General features: G+C 41.7%; 1 pseudogene; it reads right to left on the reverse strand.

Annotated features, from left to right (window-relative positions):
• Nucleotides 1-2,574: 2,574 nt before the first annotated feature.
• Nucleotides 2,575-3,647, reverse strand: LOC101416038 (proteinase-activated receptor 1-like; annotated as a pseudogene).
• Between the last annotated feature and the right edge of the window lie 4,781 nt (nt 3,648-8,428).

The following is an 8,428-nucleotide window of genomic DNA, read 5'->3' on the forward strand; positions in this document are numbered from 1 at the left end:
AGTTCAGCTGTGAGCTAGCAGGCATACAACAGGACTGGTGTCCTCTTGAATTCTTCCAAGGGTCCAGCCTCTTGGGGCTTCATGCTTAAGCAGTCCTCTCTCACATCAAAAAATCAAATATGCTGGCTTCCTTTTTCCTCTGTCAGTCTGTCCGTGTGAGTCCATTTATATCAGTCTGGCAAGGGGATGGGAACTCAATCTGAACCATGTCTCGCTGGTGTTAACAGTAGCAGCATTCTCTTCCTCCAGTGTCAGCTACACGGGTGCTCCTCAGTTCTGGTAAAACCATCTCCTGCATAAATTATCCTTCTTTAGCAAGGGTAAAATCTTCCTGTGGTTACTTCCCGTGTGAATTTGCCTTCTGTTTTTTGTTCCTCCAGTCCTTCAAACCTCCAAATTCCCAAGCATAGGATGATGGTGAATTTCATGTGTCAGTTTGGCTAGGTTATAGTGTTCAGTTCTTTGGTCAAGCGCTGACCTATTTGTTACTGGGAAGGTATTTCATAAATAGGTTTTAAATGTTTAATCAGTCGATTGCATCAGCAACATGGAGAGTCTCTCCCCATCCACCTAGTTGGTTGGAAGACTTAGAAGCTAGACTTGAGGGTTCCAAATGCCAAAAGAAGAATTTCTGCCTCAACATCAGCATTGGACCTTGCCAGAATTTCCTGTCAGCCAGGTTCTGCTGGGGAAGTCACACCACAGACTTCAACATCACTTTTATTGGAGTTTCCAACTTCCCAGCTCCGTGGAGCCCAGACTTTCCAGCCCTCATGTTCACATGATCAATTCCATATAAATCTATTTACTTTTCTTTCTTTCTTTCTTTCTTTCTTTCTTTCTTTCTTTCTTTCTTTCTTTCTTTCTTTCTTTCTTTCTTTCTTTCTTTCTTTCTTTCTTTCTTTCTTTCTTTCTTTCTTTCTTTCTTTCTTTCTTTCTCTTTCTTCTATCATCATTCTATCATTATCTATCATCACCTATCATCTGTCTGTCTATCTATCTATCGATCTATTATCTATCTATATCTTTCCATCTATCATCTTAGTTTTGTTTCTCTGGGGAACCCTGACTTATATAAGTGGCTTGTATGACTCTGCATGATCTTTCCCTACGCAATTTTCCAGCCTCACATTGTGCCATTCTATTCTTTCCCTTAAAATTAACCATCCAATAGAGTCAAGGTTATTTCAATTCCTCCGCTTTTGTAAGAATTCATTGCAATAAGTCTCCTCTATTTGAAACATCTGGCATGGTTCCTGTGTCCCTTGCTGGACCTCAATTGATCCGAACTGATCTTGTAGGACAGGGCTGTTTTTTTGTGTGGCAACAAGGAAGTTATTGGGGACTTGGGACAAACCATTTCATTGTAATTTGGGGCAAAGTTCCAATTGCTAGGGGTGGATGAGCTTGAGAGGTGATTAACTTTAGAGAGCAAGGAGAGACATTTTCTAGGTGGTTATATAGTCAATGTTGTCATAAGGCTACTTGGTGTGTTACTGCCTACATGATAACTGGGTTAAAGAGTTTGTCCATGAAAGGGAGAAGAAGCAGAAGACAGGAGGACAAGGAGTTCTGGCCCTGTTCTGTCCAATATGGTAGCCATGGTCACAGGTTGTTATCAAGCACTTGAATTATGGTTAGTCAGAACGGAGATGTGCTGTAAATATAAAATAAACTTACTGGATTTTAGAGACAATTTTAAAAAGTAAATGTGCCATTAAAATGTTTTTATTATATGTTGAAATGGAAATATTGTCGATATATTATGTCCAATACTATGTATTATTAAAATTAATTCTACTATTTCTTTCTTTTTTTTAAGAGGTACAGGGGATTGAGCCTAGAACCTTGTACATGGGAAGCAGGTGCTCAACCACAGAGCTACATCTGCTCTCCAAAGAGAGTTGGTTTTTGCTTTTGTTTATTTGTTTTTGTTTTTAGGAGGTACCAGAACTCAAACCTAGGAGCTCATACGTGGGAGGTAGGTGCTCAATCACTTGAGCTACATCCACTTTCCTTACCTATTTCTTTTCACTCTTTTAATGCAGTCCCTAGAAAATTTAAAGTTACCTATGTGGCTCATGCTCTGTCTCTATCATACAATGCTGTTCTAGATGATGTTTATATAACCAATGTTGTCATAAGCCTACTTTGTGTGTTTCTGCCTACATGGTACCTGAGTTAAAGAGTTAGGATCTAACACACACACACACATGATCAGACAGCAATCTTGCAGTCAAAACAAACTTAAGTACGATGTAGAAATAGTGCATATTTGTGATCCCATCTTAAGTATTTTTCTGTGCTAAGGAGATTCTTCAGAACAACTGGGGTTGGTAGGTGGCATGATCAGATTTGCACTAGGAAAATAACTAGCATAGGAGTGTAGTGGGTGGGCTTGAGGAGAGACTGAAGGCAGGGAGATCATGTGGGGGACTTTAGCAAGGATCCAGGAGAGAGGCACTTAAAGTCCAAGTTTGGGCAGTATTTTGGGGGCAAGGCTTAATAGAAAGCTCAGTTTATTTACATTTTCAATCTTTTCTTATTAACCTGACAAGAGCCCCCTTTTCTACATTAACAGCTTTTAAAAATGCTATTATTCAAGTTGCTGGAGCAGGTGTCCATTTCACTTGCCATCAACTGACCACTGTTGGTGTAACTGCAGGGATCAGAAATTTCTTTGCATACAGGCACCTCTGGCACTCAGAGGAAGCAAAATAATAAACCAAGGGATCAATGCAACAGCTTATGCTGCTGACTCAGTCATGGAGGAGGTAGGCAAATTAGGCAGCCTCTGTGGTGGAATTATGAGAAAGGAATATCAAAACGATATTTGTGGGTCCAAAGCAAATGACGAAGATACAGAAAACAGCAGCTGAGAAGAAGAGAGCCCAAGACTTCTTGTTCCCAGTTGGCAACTTTGAAGGAGCTAAGACATTGAATAATACCCACAAAGAAAGACTGTGGAAATAACCAGTGGCACAAAAAAGAAGACAGCGGAGAAGGCTGAGAGGTAATACATGTAATAGCCTTCGAGCAGGGTCCCATTAAGCACATCACGACAGGTGGTTATGTTGAGCCTGAGACCCTGATGGTTTGCTCTTTGAGGAGAAGAGGCACCGCCCCCACCCCCCAGATGGCCACTGCCCAAATGGCCATACAAATGAAGAAAGCCCTGCCCTGAATGAGCCAGAACAGGGACTGGATGGGATATACCACAACCAGAAACTGGTCAATGGTTATGACCATCATGAGCTTGATAAAGACATTCATGTTACAGTAAAATGCTGCCACGATAGAAGGGCACCTTTCAGACCCAAATTTCCAATCATTTCCAGAAATGTAATGGCTGATTTTAAAGGGGAGCCCAGTCACAAACGGCACATCTGCCATGGCCAGCTGTAACATGTACACCACAGCCAACTTCTTGACCTTCATCTTCAAGAAGAACACAATGATGGCCATGATGTTTAGAGAAAGGCTTACTATAAATACCCCTGTATAAACAGAATGGATGAAGACAGTCAACCAACGGCTGGTCAGCTGTCCAGAAGCATCTTCTGAGATGAACACAGGTGACCATTTTGGAAGAGGATTGGTTTGATTGAGGGAGAGTAATCTGTCTTCAGCTAACCACTTTCCTTTTTCTCCTCAGATTCCTGGCTCAGAGTTGGTTCAAACACATCAATGGAATTCCTGAGTAAAATGACTGTGGTCCCACAGTGGTATTTTTTTTTTAAGATTTATTTATTTATTTATTTCTCTCCCCTTCCCCCCTGCCCTGTTTGTCTGTTCTCTGTGTCTATTTGCTGCATCTTCTTCTTTGTCTGCTTCTGTTGTTATCAGCAGCACGGGAATCTGTGTTACTTTTTGTTGCGTCATCTTGTTGTGTCAACTCTCCATGTGTGTGGTGCCATTCCTGGGCAGGCTGCACTTTGTTTCGCGCCAGGCGGCTCTCTTTACGGGGCACACTCCTTGCGCTTGGGGCTCCCCTATGCAGGGGACACCCCTGCATGGCAGGGCACTCCTTGAGCGCATCAGCACTGCACATGGGCCAGCTGCACACAGATCAGGAGGCCCAGGGTTTGAACCGTGGACCTCCGATGTGGTAGATGGATGCCCTAACCACTGGGCCAAGTCCGCTTCCCCCCACAGTGGTATTTTCTGCTTGTAATTCTGGCTTGTGGGCCAAGGTATGGGCTGACAATAGGGAAACTGCACAGACTGGATAAGCAGCAGCAGCTGCCACTGTCCCATTGTTGGGAGGCCCCCTAATATCTTATTTTCACCTGTCTTTTTACTCTTTTCCTTACCCTTTCTAGTATTCTTTCTTCTATACTCTTTTATAAACCTCTCTCTTCTGTCTTTCTTTCAAGATGTAAGACTTCCTTTAATAATTCCTGCAAAGGTGGTTTTTTTTTTTTTACAAACTCTTAGTTTCAGTTTGTTTATGAATATTTTAAACTCACCTCCATATTAGCAGGGCAATTTTTCTGGAAAAATAATTCTTGGCTGGCAGTTTTTCTCTTTCAGTATCCTAAACATTCCATGCCATTGTCGTCTTGCCTCCACGGTTTCTGATGAGAAATCCTCACTAAGTCTTACTGGGTGTCCCTTGTATGTGATGGTTTGCTTCTCCCTTGCTGCTTTCAGAATTTTCTCTTTATCTTTGACTTTCTGAGTAGTATGTGTCTTGAAGTAGATCTGTTCGCATTTATTTTGATTGGGGTAAGCTCTGCTTCTTGCACATGTAAGTTGATTTCTTTTGTGAGACTTTTGAAATTTTCATTGGTTATTTGCTCAGACACTCTTCCCAGAAGTCCTTGACAAGCGATCTCTTAATGGGTGACCTCCTACATCATGGGAATCTATTAATAGGTTTCCATTACCCACCCAATAGTAAATAAGTGTTCGTGCATGCCTGTGTGTGAACATATGTGTTTCAGTAGAGGTGTTCATATGTTTCTGCAGAAAGAAAGCATCATAACTTTAAAAGGTTACGCTTGACTATTTTGCAAAAACAGTTTCTACACTTAACCCTGCTGATCTGTTCATAAACTCAAAATTGTGTAAACACACACAGTTGTTTTCATTAATTTTTGATAAGCAATAAGACTTACAAATATTTAACTTCCAAGCATATGTTATCTGCATTTGGCTTCAGAGGCAAGCATATGCTTTGACAGACGATGTTACATCTTGAACCAAATGCTCATGACTCATGTCTAAAACAATGCTTGAGCTACACGTGGGCATCCCTTTGGCTGGGTGTTTGGCTCATTTCATATGTGGGGTTCTCTAGCAAAGCTTTCAGCAGGAGAACACACAAATGTCTAAAGCTGGAACGCTTTGAATTTTACAAATGTGTGTTATATCCGTTCTTAAAACTGTAACAGAAAGTGGTGGGCTAGATGTCAACACAGTATAATCTGAACCCACGAATTTTCCCTTCATAACATCCATTTGTCATGAGATAAATCCACAGCAATCTGACATGTTCAACCCTTTCCTGAAAATATAATTGCCAAAGTCATTCTTTTGTTTTAAGTAACCTAAATGAATGCTTTCCATCCATTCAGCACCATACTTGCTACAAAGTTTATTTATAAACACAACCAAAGATCCAAAAAGCAACCCAGTTAGAAAATCAAGACTTGCATGTAAAATAATTAACAAGGCACTAATGTATTTGTGTTTGAATACAACGTTCTATATTATTCAGTGAAAATAAGTAGATACTACTGTACGTAGAAGGGAAGATGTAATGAGGAAATGAAAACTGAGCTGAGTATTAAATCACAGAACTGTCAAAGAAAGGAGGAAGGCGTTCCATTCCAGATGTAAATAACAGCATGAGTCAAAGTGTGAAGGCTGGGATCACTGTTTCTTTTGTCAGAGCAGTGGGAAGGAGTTACCAGGGGTTTACCAGGATGAATATTCTCTTTGAGGAATTTTCTGAGTTAAAGTTATCTAGAAACCTGCTCCTAAGGAATTTGAGAGATAAGTAGAAGAGATGAGAATTAATGTGTTAGCCACTGGAGAGCCATGCTGGTTCTTCATCAACTACCAGTGTTCACTGAAGATTAAATGAAAGTAACAGATAGAGACAGGGAGACAAGGTCGAAGGAGATTTCAGTAATTCACGTGTGTGATAATTAGGGCCTGGGCTACCGTGATAACAGGATGCAAAGACCAAACAGAATAAAAAAGCCCACCCTTGATTCTAGGAAAGTTGGCTATTGTCACTGACATCTCTGCTGCTTCTTCCTCTTCTCTTCTCCTTTTCTTACTTCACTCCCATAACTGAGCATTTACTATGTACCAGACCCTGTGCTAAACATTTTGCATAATTTCCTCTTGAAATTCATATAAATCTTAGGTGGTTGTTTTTATGCCTGATTTTTTTTTTAATGAGAAAATGGAAGCTTGGGGGAGGCAAACACCTTGTCTAAGTCATCCAGGAAGGAGTCAAGATTCCCAATCCAGGGTCTGCCTGGTACTGGATCCCAAGTGCATAACATATGAAGCATAATCAATCCTAATGCCTGTATTATCACAGGGTGTGTGTTCATTCATTGATTATTCCTACTTTCTGTTTTTTCTTTTAGTTTTAAATTTTTATGCTTTTAATTTTTTCCCCTTATTTCTTCCCGCTCTGCCTCCCCTTACTTCCCCATTGTCTGCTCTCTGTGTCCATTCACTGTGTGTTCTTCTGTGCCCGTTGTATTCTCATTAGGCAGTTCCGGGAACCCATCCTGGAATCTTCTGGAATGGGAGAGAGGTGATCATTCTCTTGCATCTCCTCAGCTCCCTAGTTCGCTGCATCTCATATTGTCTCTTCTCTGTGTCTCTTTTTCATTGCGTCATCTTGCTGCGTCAGCTCTCCATGTGGGTGGCACCACTCCTTGGCAGGTTGCACTCCTGCATGGGGTTGCACTCCTTGTGCGGGGGCACTCCTTGTGTTGGGGTACCCCTGTGTGGGGCGACACTCCTTGCACGCAGCAACACTCCACGTGGGCCAGCTCACCACATGTGCTAGGAGGTCCTAGGTATTGAACCCTGCACCTCCTATAGGGTAGGCAGAAGTTCCATCAGTTGTCCCACATCTGCTTCCCATATTCTTTTAATTTTAAAAGTAAAACATTCACAATTAAAAATATGCCACTGATGATAACAAGCTAGAGTGTAACTTGCCATATCTTTTTCCATGTTGATAACAATCTTTGCTCCCTTAAGAATTTACTTTGCTTGGGTTCATCTTGATGCAAGAGTCAGATCCTCTCTTTTCATCCCCTTTGGTGTAGGGAGAAGAGTTGGGTATGGGGAACAGAACAATCAAAGATCTGCCTATGTAGTAGCTATGATAGATTGAAGCTGAATGGACTCCAAAACATCATGCTCTTAAAGCTAATCCTTTCATGCAGGTGTAGACCTATTGTTAAAAGGGTCTTTGATTAGGTTCCTTCAGTAAGGTGTGCTGCGCTGGGGCGGGGCGGGGGGCAGTCTTAAGGTCTTAATTCTCTTACTGGAGTCCTTTATAAAGAGGGTGGAGAGCAAGAGTGTGCCAGGGAAGCAGGAGGCTGCAAGCGAAACCTGGAGGAGAAGGGAGACACCAGCAGGTGCCGCCATGTGCCTTGCCATATGACAGAGGAGCCCAAGATCGCCTGCTGCCAGTCTCAAAGAGAAAGTGTCACCTGGTGATGCCTTGATCTGAACATTTTTTTTCAGCCTTGGAATTGTAAGCAATCCCCATTGTAAAAGCCAACCCATTACTGGTATTTTGCTTTCAGCAGCCTCCCTGACTTAAAACAGGAGCTTAAATAATGCTTTCCTTTCTTTTTTTGGCAAAGTTATGCCTTTTTATGTTCTCATCAAGTTAAAGAAATATATTCAAACAAATAAATCCACCCTACACTCTTACTTCAGTTCAACAAATATTTATGGAGCACCTCCAATAATTTTAGCATTGATACTACAAACATCTACAAACTAAGATCCAATCTTTAAGGTACTCATAGGCCGGTAAGCATACATGGAAATCAATACAATGAATTGAGTGTTCACACACAATAATAAAGGTCCTTTGAAACCAGAGAATTCTAGGTATCTTCTGCTGCATACTGAACCACCTCTGCCCTCATGGCTTTACACAGTTTATTATGTCTCATGGCTCCATGGTTTGACCGAGCTCAGATGGTTTTCCATGCTGATGCAGTGAAGAGTGGGCTAAGCTGAATGTTGAAGGTGGCTTCCTCATGTGTCTGGCAGGTCCTCAGTGCTCCTCATCATCATATTCTCTGTCCACCAGAGCATCTTGGACTCAGCATGGCACTCCAAAGCTGTGAGAGGCAGGAAACAGACCTGCCAGGCCAGTTAAGGGTCATGCCCTTAATTGTTACAGCACCATTTCTTCTGTATGTTAAAGGTC

The sequence above is a fragment of the Dasypus novemcinctus genome, chromosome 31 (genome assembly GCF_030445035.2).
Source record: "Dasypus novemcinctus isolate mDasNov1 chromosome 31, mDasNov1.1.hap2, whole genome shotgun sequence".
Taxonomy (NCBI): Eukaryota; Metazoa; Chordata; class Mammalia; order Cingulata; family Dasypodidae; genus Dasypus; species Dasypus novemcinctus.